This window comes from Pteropus medius, unplaced genomic scaffold, assembly GCF_902729225.1.
Source record: "Pteropus medius unplaced genomic scaffold, Ma_sr-lr_union100, whole genome shotgun sequence".
NCBI classification, from domain to species: domain Eukaryota; kingdom Metazoa; phylum Chordata; class Mammalia; order Chiroptera; family Pteropodidae; genus Pteropus; species Pteropus medius.
Genome location: NW_024349802.1, coordinates 8,260,336 through 8,275,175, shown reverse-complemented (window position 1 = coordinate 8,275,175; position 14,840 = coordinate 8,260,336). Strand labels below are relative to the sequence as shown.

General features: G+C 40.4%; 1 pseudogene; it reads left to right on the top strand.

Moving 5' to 3' along the window:
• The first annotated feature begins 7,366 nt into the window (after positions 1 to 7,366).
• LOC120581778 (uncharacterized) lies at positions 7,367 to 7,485 on the top strand (annotated as a pseudogene).
• Positions 7,486 to 14,840: the final 7,355 nt, after the last annotated feature.

The following is a 14,840-nucleotide window of genomic DNA, read 5'->3' as shown; positions in this document are numbered from 1 at the left end:
CTTCAGGATAGGGAGCAATCTTATACGTTAAACAAGTAAAAATACGTTCAATGCAGAAAAACTAAAAAACAAAAAGAATATAAATGCCATACGTAATCCCGCCCTCCAGACATAAATTCTATTAATATTTTGATGTACCCACATTGAGGTTTATAAAATTGTATCTGTATATACACAGGAAAGTATACAGATACCTATTTTTGAAACAGAAATGAGATCATACTGTAGACCCTCCCTTGTAACCTATTTTCTCACACTTAATACATCATAGACATCTGTGTATGTCAAAAATATTCTATGCCATTATTTTCAATGTCGAGATGGCTGAATTCCATTGTATAGCTGTGATGTAATTTAACAACTCCCTATCTTAGAATTTTAAGCTGTTTCAAGTTTTTTTTTTTAATATAATTAAAACAATACTTAACAGGAAGCAAATATTTCACTTTCTAATTACCAACTAGTTGGGTGATACTTTGCTCAATAGTACATGACGGTCCCTGCCTCATAGGACTGTTGGGAAGATTAAATGGGGTAAAGTAGATACATTGCTTGGCACAACAGAGCCTCGAGCATAGTAAATGTGCAGTAGACATTAGCTATACTCTAATCTTTGATTATTCCATAGGATAAATTCCTGTGTGGAATTCCTAGGTCAAAAGATAGACCCAAATTTGAAATGTGCTGTCAAACTGTGACCCAGAAAGATTGTTTCCCAGCACCAGTGACTATAACTCTATTTTTCTTAGGATTATTATTTTTTAAAAATCTTTTCTGTTTTACTATAGCTTTAACATTATCACCAGGGGAGTTGAATGCTTTGTGTACACTTATTAGATACTTAAATTTCTTTTAAAAATTATTTCCCCCCAAATTTGTCCTTTGTAGTATGTTGCAAGAGTATCTTTTTCCTTTTTCATTATTTTCCTTTTAGTTTTACTTAGTGACTTCTGTATGAAGAAGCTTTAGTAATAATTTAACGCAGTCAGTTCAGTCTCCTCCCTCCCCACTTCTTCGGTGGGTTCATTCTTCAGAGTCACATTTGGAAAGGCCAGCTCTGTCCCCCATTTATAACATACTAATTTTAAGTACTTTTTCTTTAAGAACTTTTAGCTCATCTGGGAATTATTTTAATGTATAATCTGAGGTAGAAAATTAACTCAAAAATTTTAATAGTTTTCCAGTGATACCAGAGTAATTACTGAATATGTGGATTCTTTTCAATAAAGAGATGGTTCAAGAATTTGGATTAATCCTGTATAAAGTACATTTCAAAGAAATAGATTTGATTATATTTTATTCACTTACATTTTATTTGATTTCTTAGTTCACAGTGGTAGGAGGAGTGATTACGTTAGATAGGATAACATTAATTAATCTTTTTTACAGACGACTTGGTAATTTCTACCCAACCCTTGAATGTATTTCATCATTCTTTTCCTTCTCTCTTTATCACTGCTCTATCTCTAGCTCTGTCTTAAGCCTCCACTGACTTGCTCAAGAAGACTGGAAGAAAAATAACAGCTAAAATAGTAAAACTTACTTGGCCACTTTTGCTAATTGTGTTGACTTTTTTCTCTAACACATCAAAAAACAGCCCTATGTGGACGCTAACTCTGTAGAGTCGATTGGCTCTTAAGGAACAGAACTGTGCCATTGACTTATTTTGCAAGATATCTTGGGCACAGGTAAATATTTTATAATTTTTGAATAAGAAAAGCACGAATCTATCTAGGTGTTTAACATGAGAGATTTTATTTTTACTTTTGCCCCCGGCACCTGGGGCAATATTTTATTTAATTCAACCAGAATTACTGCACAATTGCCATGTGTTGGGTATCAGCCCAGCTGAGATAGTTCTTGCAGAAAACTTGCCCAGACTGTAGCTCCTCTTGTCACATGGAGTCAGACTACTCTTAAGTGGGAGTATAAAACTAGCCATGGTAAAAGAATGACAGCAAGCCTGGAAGAAAGGGGTTTGAGACACTAAGATGTCTCGAAAAGCAAATTTATTGACCAAGAAGACATCTGAAATGTCAAAAGGCAGTAACAAGAGAAAGCATGGATTCCTACTTTCCCAACAAAAACGCACCCAAAGCAAGGCTAGCTCCCTCGCTATTCTGGAGTTCAGATGAGAGACTAAAGAAATTTTCTGCTGCCCCAAGGTCTTTTGAAAGGCACATTTGAGGCAAGAAGTATGCTCCTACTGAATGTATTCTGTGTTTTTAAGTTGCATGTGTCAGCAGTCTTCTACCTCTATAGTGTACTCCATCTGCGAACACCAGGATCATTTCAGCTGAGATACCACCATTGCAGACAGGGCTGAGCTCTTTAGAATTCAGTGCATTTATAGGTCATCTGCCAATGACATCCAAGCAACATATCAATGAGCCAAACTTCAGATGGAGGACAGAGGGCTATTTAGAGAACCCAACTCGTCCCTCTTCTTTCTGTCCACACTTCCCTGCTTTGTGTAGGACATTCCTCACAACCCTGCCTCCAAACTGCTTTCCTATAAATCAGATGAAGAACAAGAGAAATTCTTTGATATATCAGTTCTTATAAAAACCTCTTCTTGTGTTCCAGCTGTGATTGAACTCAATGTCCAGAATGTACCCAGGTACCCAGGGTCTCCAAATTCTAAGTTCTACCTTCAACAACTGGCCCTCTCTCCTCTGCCCTGTCACTGGGATGTGCCACGTTCAGATGGAACCAAGCTCTCCAGCACTGAACATGTTCACTGGCGTGTTCAACCAGAGGTGGGAGGAAACCTACAGACCAGGTAGGTAAATCTGAAATGTAGGAGTGAGAAACAGCCAGGAATCAGTGATATGCTTTAATATCTCCAACCTTCTCCCCTCTAACTTACCCTTCTCTGAAATTTTATTGGCTCTCAAAGGGTCTTAGGAATACATTCTGACTGGAAGTCAGGTGGGGCAAGAGGGAGATTTAAAACTGCATTTGTCAAACTAAGAAAATGGCCACTATGTATACCCGAAGTGGAGAGGAGCAAGTGGAGACTAAGGTGACAGCTCAGCTTTTCTTTGTCTACCACTGACTGCTTCTCCACATCATGTCTCCTTTCAACCCAGATCTGCTCTGGTGTGTAGCCTTCATGATGTTGTGTCTTGGTCCCCTCACCCACCTCAAGTCAGACGCTGATACAGAGAGGTCTTTGTTCAGTTATCTGAACTGAAATCAATGTTACCCTTCCAGTGGATGCAAGAATGGTTTCATTTCCTCAGCTCTCTTCCTTCCTAGGAGTCCCTTGTTCTCCCTTTTGCCCAGGTCCTATTGTCAAAGGTCTAGCTATATCCCTACCTCCTTTGAGAAGCCTCCTTGGCATTTTGAGAATCCCAGAGCCCCCATTATCTGTACTGCTCATCCTGCGCCACACCAGAAGAGACGCTATAACTCATCTGCACTATGCTCTGGCTTTCTGTCTTACTATTTGAAGAATGTAGATAGAATTCTTATGGTTCCTTGACCTAGTAAAGTCTTCAAAACCCTGAAATTGTACTCATAATCTCTTCCTCCCCTCGAGACCTCAACTCCAGAGTAGACTACAAGTAAAATGATGTACCATGAAGTCCAACAGGTATCACAGTGATCCCCAGTGCTAACAGCGGCCAAGGTCCCAAGACCAGTAAACTATTGACTCTTCCTAACTCTTAGTTCCCTCATGTTAAAAGATGAGTAATTATAATCCCTATCCCATGAAATCTATTTTTTAAGATAAGACATATATACACTAAATATATAGTATCTGGTCCAGGAAAATGTTAACTGCTATTACTTTCTTCCTCCTTCTACTCACTACTCTCTACCATTTACCTCACCCACTTTTACTGAAAGCATGTTCTCTATTGATATTTACTATTTTCCATGTTGTTTTTGCCATTTAAGACCATGACTCAACACTTCCACCAAACTGTAACTAAGCCTACCGTGAGCATGGCCCACACCCTGTTCTCCTGGCACCTCCCCCATACCCCGCTGCCTTGTGCATGCTGGGGACTGGCATGAATGAATGAATGAATAAGTAATTACCAATGACTTTATTTTTAAAACTTCTACCTGTTTGAATATATGTCTGGCTCAAAACTGGCCTTTGCTTTGTCTTCTCACATCAGTGGTCTTTGTGTTGTAAGGACAGGGACTGTAGGAGTAACTGGTTTTGTACCACAGAGCACTCAAAAAAGACCTAATTGATGATGACATTTCAGCAGTCAACAACTCCTGAAGTCAAGAAGAATTGTTTCTTTTTCAGCATCATCTTTATGTTTAATGAAATGCTGAATCTTTCTCCTTAAGGGTTTTATTTTCTAATTTCCCCAAATGCATTTCTAGTTTCTACATGTTGCTTGGCTCACTATGACAGCTTCAAGCATTTTCCCCAAATTTTAATGATACAAAGGATGAATGATAACGTGGTAAACTACCGTGGAGCCACGCTTTTGAGAAGATAAAAAGAACAAGAAATGGGACTTCGCTAGCTTCTGTTCAATTTCAATGACACATTTCTTATTGGCTGCTTTTGTTTTTACTCTGTGGGTATTTAAATTTTAGCGAACTGAGTAGTTTCTCTCAGAGAACTACCAATTGAGCATTTTTCAGCTATGGCAAACAGCATTTTTCTCGTAGGAAGTAGGTTATGATATTGCTCCAGGATAACTGAAAACACTCTTGAATTGTTGACTTGGTTCCCAAAATGGCTTTTGCTTGCAGGAACATGGGAAAGTGGGCCCCATTCTTAGTTTTAGATCATATTTCCAGGATTTTTATGGGCCTCTCCTGCCCTCCTTTAATCATAGTGCACATCGCTGACAGTGTGTTTTCTAACATGCACATCTGATCACATCGCTTCCCTCCTAGCACCCTCTTCCTTCAGCATAACAGCCCATCCTCCAGCTCTAAGGCCTCAGCTCCTACCTGCACCTTCTGTTCCAGCCACACTGAACTCATTTCCATTACTGTGCTCAAAGTGAGCTTTCTTCGTCTCGGTCTCCAGAACTTATATATGTGTTTTCACTGTCTAGAACCCAGAACAGACTTTCTAGACTCCTCCCCAACCCTTGCAGCCTTCCCAGCTCACCTAGCATTCACTTCACTCCTGTTCATCATTCAGAACTCGATTTTGATGTCACTTCTACCAGGCAGTCTTCCATCTCCCCCCGCTAGGCTAGGTGTACCTCTCTGTGATCAGATATTTCGCTGTGTCTCCCACAGAGTAACCACATCATCACCCTGTATTGTCATTACCTTTTCGTTTGTCATTACCTATTTGATATCCCTCAGAAGAATGCTCACAGGAAATAGATGTGTTATTCACAACTGCTCTGCAGAGTCTGGCATAATGAATGGCTCATCTATTTGCTGAATGCTGCTGTGGTGGTGATACATTAGGGAGAAAAATAAGACCTGAGAAATATTAGGATCCTAGGCTCATTTTGCTGATGGTAGAGCCAGACATTTAGCTTATATCTAATTTATACTTATTATGTCATGAGTTGTTTCCTCAATGAGAACATAAGGGTCTGTTGAATAGGTAATCAATATATACTGTTAGCTATGTGAATTTTCTCTATAAATAATTTCCCTCTCTCAGTGGCTATAAGTGATTGATGGAGCTTGAGCACTTATTCCCTAGTAATTTTTGCAACCAAGAACAAAACAAGATAAAAAATAAATTTAAATTATAAAGTGAGATCTTGATCACAAAGACTATGGTCATTGAGTTTATATAGAGAGATGATCAAATATCGCCTTAGGCGATTGTATTTTTAGCCATGGATCCTGTAGGCAAACAAGGTATCAATCTGTCCTTGGCCTCCATGATGGATCACTACCTTGGAAAAAGCGAAGACCATCACTATTGTCACAATTGGCCACCTAAGTTAAAGTCACGATAATGTCCAGGATAATATTCCACATAAACGTAAGGACTTACCCATTAGGTTCCAGTGTATTCTTAACACTTATAAGATTTAGCTTCAGCGTTCAAGACTTCTAAAGCAACAGCTGGACCAGAAGAAGCTATTAAGGATGAGGATCAGATCACAATAATTATCCACTTAACGTGGCATTTATCTGAAAACACTAACTCTGTGCAAGGTCATTTAGACTATTTTTTTTCTCAAAAATTTTTTCTCATTTATTTCTCAAAAAATTTCCCAGAACTAGCAATAATCATAAAGATACAACTTATTGCAAACATAGTCAGTTCAAGAAAGATAATTAGCATGAAAAATTACTATAGAAAAATATTAGCTGTCCATAAAACATATGCCTAAATCTGTTTCTTGTTCCCTTTGAAAGAGATTAGTTACATATGGTGTATATGGTATGCCTCTTCCAGATGCTGATCCTTAAAAAAAAATGATCTAGCATTATTAATCTCCTTGTGAAAAACAAAAGAATTAATTGAGAGCTTCATTATCATAGATGATTGAGGTTTTAGATGATAATGGCATTTTATTTCAAAAGTTCATCAAACAGGATTTTAATTGTGAGGCTTGACTACTCATGAACACTTTGACTCTTAATAATTATGTATCAAGATGGAAGCTTTTAATGAGTCTTCTTGAAATTAAGTGTACATTCTGCCATTGTGCATTTGATACAGAAAAAAATGCTCCAAATTCTAATATTTGAAAATGTCAAAAACCTACTTCTAAATATACTTGTTCTAAAAATACATTCTAAGAATTTAAATGAAAAGTAGATGAGCTGAGAAATAGGGCTGTTAGAGTGGTTTTCAACCATTGAGAGAGAACAGTAGTGGGCCAACTTAAATCATTAGCTAACAAAAGAAACAACAGATGCTTTGTGCAGGAACGGCCTTCTAACTCAAAGCAAAGGGGTTAAGGTGCATGCCACAGGACTTCAAATGCCCACCCACTAGTCAGAACCACTAAGAAAACATTCTGTTCCAAGTTTTTCTATTCCTCAAGCTCTCCATAATAGCTGCCTTAGAAGAGCAAGTTCACTTGCATTTCAGAATATTAAATAGGTGGCATTAATGGCTTCATGGATGACATCTAATATCTGTGATGGGCACATACAAATGTTCCTATATGGAAGCTTCTTCTGGGCTTGTGTAACCTTCAGAGCTAGAGTTAAATAGGAAGGACACTGATTTCCCTGCAAATTAATGATCTCTTTCACCCCCCACCCTCATCTTTGCTTTGGTTCAAATGTAAACAAGATTAGTTGGGAAACCGACTTATTAGAAAAGCTTTCTTTTGTAGGAGGCACTTCTAAAATGGATTCAAGTGGATGTAGTTCCATAGTGTGTAGTGGTTAGCACGTCTACTTTACACACAGAAGGTCCTGGGTTCGCGCCCTAGTGGAGCCATGGGCCATGGTCTACAGCCATGCCACCTTGAACAAACCCGATCCCATCTGATTTCAGAAACTAAGCAGGGTCGGGCTCGGTTAGCACTCGGATGCGAGACCACTTAGGAAGACCAGGTGCTGTAGGCATAAATGATAATAATGAATAATAAATAAATAAAATGGATTCAAGAAGTGAAATTCTCTTTCGCATAAAGAAAGAGAAGCTCAAAAAAACCTATGAAGAAACTAGAGAGCTCTAAACCTTCTCCTAGGGTCCCACCAGCTCCCTGAGTACCAGCATTCCTGGTCTTATGTGCTTCACTCTATTGCACTTCACAGAAGTTGCATTTTTTACAAATTGAAGGCAAGACCCTCTGCCAGCAAAAAAAGATTATGACTGTCTTTACTACAGTGGTCTGGAACCGAACCTGCAATATCTCTGAGGTGTGCCTGTACAACCAGCATTTCAGTGGCAGATATAATCCCTGATCAATCAGCTGTAATGAAGTCAAATATCAGAAGAAGTTTAGAGCATCCTTAGGCACCAATTGGATTCTGAGACATATTGCTGGAGAATACTTTTATTTTTTCATGGAACTTTTATTGAGACTTCCTCAAACTGACAGCTTTTCTGGAGCTTGGTTTTCCAGAACTGAAGACAGAGAACAATTTGGCATCACTCAACAAACTCTTTCCTTTAAATAGCAGACAACTCTCTGAGGAAGATAAAGATTCTGATATAAAGATCCTAGGTGGGTGAAATAGCCTCTGTTAGCTAACGTTGGAGCAATTCTACCCAAGGGCTGAAATAGAAGAATGTCAACTGATTATACAAGAGGGAAGAAATGTGCAGAGGTTCAAACACTTCTTGCCTGAGCTATGTTTGCATGGGGCAGATGGGGGTAATCAAGGCCCTGTTAAAATCCTTTAGGGAAGATGCAGTCTTCTACTCTGTCTCTGTTTGTAGCCATAGCTGCCAGAGGGAACAGAGGTGCCAGGATTTGCATAAACACTGATAATATTTTTATTAGGAAAAAAGTATAAGCCCAAATTGAATTGGACAATAAACTGAACACTGAGTGGAGACTTCCAGTAACTTACATACAGCTCTTTTGTGCCAATTGGAAGAGGCACACATCTAGTGCTGGGAATTGACCTTGGCAAGCCGAGCAAGCGTGTGACATGGCCCTGCTCAGAAAATATGGTGTGCAGTAAATTTAGATGGCATGGGCTCAGTGCTGAGACCACAATTAAAATCAAGGAAAACAGACACATACACATTTGGCTGTGCAGTTACCTATCCTCGGCAGAAGGCTGGTAGACTCACAGCTGTAAAGCCAACAGTTGACTTGAGAATGTAGTATTTTATGTTGATTTTAACAAGTGAGAGGTTTGGTCCCTATACATCACACTGACTCATCGCACATGCACAGATGCACCTTTCCCCAGCCAGCCACGAAGGAGGCTGTGTGTTCACTCTTCCACCTTCCAGTCCTAGCCCTCGCCCACCCACCACCACACACACAGACTCTGGTCTTGGCCTGATCACTAGGATCTACGTTGCTCCCATTTCTGCTCTGTCACCACCTCTGGCAGGTGGGGACGACCTCTGGACCTTTTGTTCGACCCCCTGTGGCTTCCTGGCTTTATCTTCTGATTCCTTTCTCAGTTTGTCTCCACCTCCTGACTGGCTTTAATCTTCCTGCTCTAGCTCTGACCCCACAGAAGTCACCCTTCCTAATTATATTCTACTCGGACTGACTGCGGCTGCGCTGGCATTCTCTTAATATCCAACTCTGACAAAGGAGATCTAGTCCCAGCCCCGGCATGCATGAAGGAGACATACAGTAAAGATTTGCTGGAATATTGCTAAATGAATTGAGTAACTGAATATTGCTGGTGGTCATTTCTGGACTGCTAGATGATCTTATAGTCTTCTGGACTTACCTAATTTATCGAGCTCCAATTATGGCTTTATTAATCAATTTATCTCAAAACCATATTAGCTGCATGGTTAAGCCTATGATGAGGACAATTTATCCATTGGTGAATTAGAACTGGTTGAATTAGCTATAGATAGTTGACTAAATTAGCTGAAAAAAATAAGAGCCTTCGTCATTTGGGGTTATTGTCACACCCTGAACAATTCACTGAATCGTCTAGGCCAAGACCTTACCAGAGCCACTAATGTGACAGAGGACCAAGTAGCTATTATTCGTCAAACAGGCACTATGCTACACGTCCCTTAACAAAGAAACTTCACACCTGAAAGATAAGCCTTATTTTGCCCACTTCACAGATAAGAAACTGAGGCAAAGACATGAGGTGACCTGTCCAATAGGTTGGTAGATGCTGCAGGTTGGATTCAAAGTCAGGTCAGGGTCGTTCCAAAGGCCACATTCTCTTCGTGTTTCCACTTAGCTTGCCTGCTGTGGTTAGGCACAGGGCAGGGGCCCAAATTTCAGAATCTAACAAATCGGAGCTTGGGGTCTCAAAGAATTCACAGCCACATTTGAAAGAGGCGCACAGCCAGAACAGATAGTCATGAGGTATGAGGTGACTCACTGTAGGGAAGAAACTCAAGGACGATCACTGCGTCCCTCCTCTGTTCTTCCGGTCTTCCCCTCTCTACTCTGCCAGCTGGAGCCCTGGGATCCCCTGCAGGACAGCTGCCTGAAGCCACACCCTTCCCTGCTGGTGATTTCCATGCACTTATGCCTCTGTTTGGCTCTCTGCTCCCTGCTGCACGGTTACAGGTGTGCGTGAGATTCATGTCACCCCTCAGAATCCCTCGACTTCCTGTGAGCCTCCCTGACCCTCAAAGACACAGCTACAGGAACTGCATCAACCAGCCCTCGCGCCTGGGCTGTTTACACCACCACAGTTATTTTTCTTTCTGCTTAAGTGCTACAACAGAGCCATCTTATACTCCCCCATCATGAGCCTGAGCAACCTGCAAGAACCCCGATTCCACCAGTAACAGGGGTGCTCACAAGCTGTGGGTCTTCCAGTCAACAGGAAAATCTGTCTACCAAGGAGGCAAGTAGGTAGGGGAGCAATATGAGGGACTTCAAAAAAGTCAGCCAGGTCTACCCCCTCAAGAGCTGAAGGAAAGACACCATAAAGTAATTCAAGAAAGACACAGGCAGAACAGATGGTAGAATGGTTGGCAGTGATTGGATGATGATAAATATTGCCTCTTGAATATCAACTATGTGCCAACCACTGGATAATCTCTAATCCTCACAGTAACACTGTGAGGTATCCCCCCCTTTCACAGATGAGAAAACTGGAGTCTGAGATGAATAAGCCTCAGGTGTACAGTTTCTATGTGGCAAAGCCAGTTTTCAAACCTAGATCCACCAAGACCCTATTCGAGTTGGTCCCACTGTGCCACAATGCAAAAGAGAAAGGTGAACAGAGCGGGGCCTGCACACTGAGGAGGGATTTTAGACAAGAGGTGAAGAAACAGCAGGACACTGGGTGGTGCAGCTGTCCTCAGGAGACTGTCCCGAAGACCAGGCGGGGCATCCGGGGTGTAGGAGGAGGAATGCCAGCTGAAGGAGGAGAGAGGCAGGGGCTGCAGTCAGGGATCAGACCAACCTTCATCCCTGAGTGGCCCTGCTACGCTTCTCCTTTTGCACAGAGGACGAGGGGACACTCAGGTCTGATCTCTGGTGGGTAAAATGTCTGGCTACATAAGCTCACGCTGAGGCACAGATAAGATGAACTGCCTTGAACCCAAAGGCAGAGCACTGAGTAAAATCCAGCTCTAATTTCCAGGCACTGGAACCCAGACCTAATCAAACACCGTAACAGTTTTAAGGAGAATGTTAGTTACAATCCAGAGCTAATTAAAACTTTCCATAAAATGACTTTAAAATTTAAGTGGCCTTGAATGCTAACTGCAGAATTATTATTAACACATTAGCACAGCAATACCAGCCATTGAATGTGCTCAGCAATTTCGAAATAATGTTTTCAGTGTTTCCAGCTGAAATGATTTGTCCCTTTTAATTCTGACCCAGCAGGTCATCGACTTCTTCCCTCCACTCCTTCTGTACTGATATCCTCCTTCCGAGGCCATCGCTCCCCTGCAGCTCTGGCTGCATCTGTCCACAGCTCCCAGGCTTCTCTCTCATGATGCCCGCCTGCTGAGCATGGACTGCCTATGTTTATGTCCCTTTGAAAGCGGAGCCTCTGCTCATGGGGGACACAGTGCAACGTATGGTGAAAGCATGGCTGTGAGAAATGGACACGGCTCACTGCAGGCCTAGTGCTGCACCTGACTGGCTCTGGGACTTCGGAACAAGTTATTATGACATTACTATTATGACATTACTGTTGCTAACAATAACAACTGTTAGTGTTTTTTGAGCACTTAGTATGCACCACGCCCAAGTTACATATATTATCTAAATTCCCCCAACAGCCCTTACTTTTATTCTGTTTAACAAACAGCTATAAAATACTCACTATAACTCACTATATGGCAGACACTATTATTTAAATCCTCATTATTATGTATATTAAATACACATAAAAATCTCGATGAGGTCGGTACTATTATTATCTCCATCTTATAAATGAATGAAACTAGACACAGATTAAGTAACTGAAGTCACACAGCTAAAAGGCAGACCTTTACCAGGATTCAAACCATGGAGTCAGGTTCCAGAGCCCATGCTTCTCACCTTCACACTGCTGGTTCTCCACCTCCAGCATGCTTCAGAATCAGCTGGAGGACTCATTAAAACACTAATCGGTGGACCCAAACTCTGAGGTTCTGGTTCTGAGGTGGGGCCTGAGACCATACATCTCTAAAATATTCCCCGGGGATACAGATGCTGACGTGCGAGGTTGTTCTAGCTCGTGTTGCCAATGTCCCTATTATTGTCCCCTTTTCACAGATGAGGAGACTGAGTCTCTAATTACTTCAGTTACCCAAGAACACATGGTTAGTAAGGAGCTCAACCGCAATGTGAAAGCAGGTTGACCTGACATATTAGAAATACTCTGAATCTTAGCTTCCCCATCTATATGATGAGTACTAATATTACCTAACCATAAGCTTGTTAACACTGACTGAAATAACGAACATTATAGTCTGTGGGATTACTAAGTGCTCACCGAGCACTTCCCTTGTATCCTACAGGGCCTTGTATACAGTATGTGCCAAAGAACTCTGAGTTGAATGGAGTCGACTTCATCTAGTTGCTTCCAGTCAGACTTTGCTGCTGCTGTCTAGATGCTCCTAACCTCTCCAGTCCTTAGTGATACCCCCGCTTCAGTGCCCCAATCATCTCACAGGCCTCTCTGGAGGTCAACTTCCCAGGGCTGTCACATGTCATAACTCTGGGGGATATTATTCAAGCTCCATTCCATATGAATAGCACCTGTGCAGTTGATAGTGTGGCAACCCTGCTGGTCTCAGCCTTTTGTTTTGAGTGAGAGTAAATCTGGTTTCCTCATTACTCCCAGTTTTAGGCCTGCCTCCCGATATAGTTCTACAAAAGGTAAGTTAAACATTTTATTTATTACACTTAAGAATTTAACTCCTCATGGCCTCAGCTTTGACAATTTTGCATAACCAAAATATTCTTACATTCCTCCCCACCCCGCCATAATACAGACAAAAAAAATCTGCTTTCAAAATTGATCTTAAGCATTCATGTCTAGTGAAAGGGGGAGGAAAAAGTCAACTGTAATTGAAAAATTAAAACAAAACTTAAATACTTTTCCCACTAAAAGGAACCTAGGCTCTTTGAGAAATGGCTGATTCTAAATCTTCCATATAGAAATAACAAAGCAAACCTGAAACATCTCATTGTAATGGGAAATAAGAATTCATTCAAAGACTGTCAAAAAGATGCAAGAGCAAGCTTTAAGGGATACTCACGAGCCAAATTAGAGTATGTCTGAGTATGAAAATGTAAAATTACAGGAGTGGATTAAGATAGACTTAATTATAAAGGGCCTGTGCATCCATGCTGATAATGTCTGTAGCTATAGGTGCCAGGGGCTTCAAATTCCTCCAATGTCCAGTACACACACACACACACACACACACACACACTGATATTTAAATATATATAGATGTATATGTGTGTGTAGAGACCACAAAGCTCTATTTTATAGATGAATACCAAGTAATAAACATAGAAAAAATGACAAAAAAAATCACCATGATTATATAGCCAAAGAGTAACAATGGATTCAGTGGATCGATGGATGTTTAAACTACTGAAGGAAAGAAGGTTGAGAAACAAAAGATTCGCAACATCTCGAAATGTTTCCCCACCAATTACTTACTAATTTCAAATTTTAAATGATTCTTCTACAATGGAAAAATCTGACGGACACCACCAGATTTTTAATTAATCAAATTTAATGTCACCAATGGAGCGAAAAACTGATGTCCTGTTCCCTGAAGTGATTCCTTAAACAGATACAACATAAAAAATGCATTATTTCTGCCCAAGATGTTTAAAGTGAAAAGAATCATCAGAAAACAATCATAAAAAATCTGAACTTAGGGACACTCTCTCTGAAAAGAAAAATGTTCTGAATTCTTAAAAAATTTTAATGTAATAAAAAAACCCCTCCACCACCAAAAGGAAAGAAAGAGAGAGAGAGGGAGAGAGGAAGGGAGGGAGGAAGAGAGGGAGGAATGAAGGGAGAAAGGAAGGAAGGAAGGAAGGAAGGAAGGAAGGAAGGAAGGAAGGTAGGTAGGTAGGTTTGGGCAATTATGCTAGATTGAAAAAAACTAAAGACACATGCCAATTAAATGCATTTGATTCGAAAACAGATTAAAACACTGCAATAAATGACCTTTTAGAGACAACTAGGAGAATTTGAAATGAACTGGATATTAGATGATCATACTGAATCTACATTAAATTTCCTGAATGTGATTATTGTAGTTATTCAGGAGAATTTCTATTCTTTGGAGATTCATACAAAAACATTAGGATGGCTACAACTAACTCTCAAATGGGTCAGAAAAAAAGTATCTTGTCTATATACAGAGAAAAATAGAGCAAATGACCAAGGCTTAGCAATTAATAAATAAATTTCTCTTAATTAAAAAATGCTAACAAATGAGGACAGGAAGTTTTCTAGCTTGGGCCATCTGCTAAGACACCCAGACATAATATGACACAGGTATCATGAGCAGTTCTCTCTCTCCCTCCATGGCACATCTGAGGAAAGCCTACAAAATCTGTTTTCTCTGATTTTTAATTACCTCAAATTAGGTGAATTGATGTCTAACCATCTCCATGGCTGAACAGCAAAGTCTTACGCTGTTTGCTCACAGCCTTCTTTATTCGATGAGAGAAAAAGAAAAGTAGGACACAGCTGAAAATTCTTTTGAGACTAAAATCAAAATTTTGAATCTGCATCTAACTTTGATTTGCTTCCTTGTCTCATTCTCCCAATGTCTTCTGGTTTTAGCTCAAACATGTAAAAATCTTGAAAGTCATCACTGCCATATTTACAAC